At 48.4% G+C, this 762-nt stretch overlaps 1 protein-coding gene across 1 annotated transcript in view; it reads right to left on the minus strand.

Moving 5' to 3' along the window:
* The window catches only part of LOC107082387 (glypican-4-like), a 53,741-nt gene that overhangs the window by 6,916 nt on the left and 46,063 nt on the right, over positions 1-762 (minus strand). The window lies entirely within an intron of this gene.

The raw sequence follows: 762 nt of genomic DNA on the forward strand, positions 1-762 counted from the left end.
ACTTTCTTAATCTGAACAAAATGAGAATTCCTCAGAGTCTGAAAATATTTCACTTTAAGTTTCACACGCATGCAGCAACCCCCCCTCCACCGTGAGCTTGCTGACCCTTGTGGACCAAACTTGTGTCCCCCAGCAGTATCTGTGGGTGCCCGCTGTGTGGCTTTGAAAATAAAGTTACTCTGTTCTCACTGGGCGGAGGGGTCACCATGGCCCCCCCACCCAACCATCACAGTCTCTGTCACTTCCACTTGAGGCTGACACATTAAAAAGAAAGAAATGAGATAGCAGAGTGACGGGGGGGCGGAATCTCAGGGCGGGATAAGTTTTAACTCCAGATCCCCAATGTGTCGCCATGGATACCGGAAACACTGCAGCCTCCCCCTCATTTACCTCCCTGCCACCATCACTGACCACCCCCCCTTCTCCCACACATACAGAAAGTCGATGGGGTGGGGGGGCACCAAGTTCCATGCTCCACTGACAAAGATTAACCCCCCCCCCCAGGAATGTCATCGCAGGAACAAGTTGATGAAGGGCAGAGGTTAGCTTCTATCTGAGGCGTCTACAACAAACTTCATGGAAAAACTATCAGCCGTTTTAAAAATTTAGAACTCTGGTTCCTGATAAAGTCATTTCAAACATTTATGATGTAGAAAGTATTTGTTTAAAAGGAGGAAAGAAAGGATGTTAAGAAGGATGTCAGGAGGAAAGGAGGGATGGTAGGAGGAAAGGAGGGATGGTAGGAGGAAAGGAGGGATGGTA

The sequence above is a fragment of the Cyprinodon variegatus genome, unplaced genomic scaffold, assembly GCF_000732505.1.
Source record: "Cyprinodon variegatus isolate N-32 unplaced genomic scaffold, C_variegatus-1.0 Scaffold52, whole genome shotgun sequence".
Lineage (NCBI taxonomy): Eukaryota > Metazoa > Chordata > Actinopteri > Cyprinodontiformes > Cyprinodontidae > Cyprinodon > Cyprinodon variegatus.